A 472-nucleotide genomic window follows, 5' to 3' on the forward strand; every position below is an offset into this window, starting at 1 on the left:
AGAGAAAGCCTTTGACAAAATTCAACACCCATTTATGATAAAAACTCTCCAGAAAGCAGGAATAGAAGGAACATACCTCAACATAATAAAAGCTATATATGACAAACCCACAGCAAACATTATCCTCAATGGTGAAAAATTGAAAGCATTTCCTCTAAAGTCAGGAACAAGACAAGGGTGCCCACTTTCACCATTACTATTCAACATAATTTTGGAAGTTTTGGCCACAGCAATCAGAGCAGAAAAAGAAATAAAAGGAATCCAAATTGGAAAAGAAGAAGTAAAACTCTCACTATTTGCAGATGACATGATCCTGCTACATAGAAAACCTTAAAGACTCCACCAGAAAATTACTAGAACTAATCAATGACTATAGTAAAGTTGCAGGATATAAAATCAACACACAGAAATCCCTTGCATTCCTATACACTAATAATGAGAAAACAGAAAGAGAAATTAAGGAAACAATTCC

The sequence above is a fragment of the Bison bison genome, unplaced genomic scaffold (genome assembly GCF_000754665.1).
Source record: "Bison bison bison isolate TAMUID 2011002044 unplaced genomic scaffold, Bison_UMD1.0 scf7180017864337, whole genome shotgun sequence".
NCBI classification, from domain to species: Eukaryota; Metazoa; Chordata; class Mammalia; order Artiodactyla; family Bovidae; genus Bison; species Bison bison.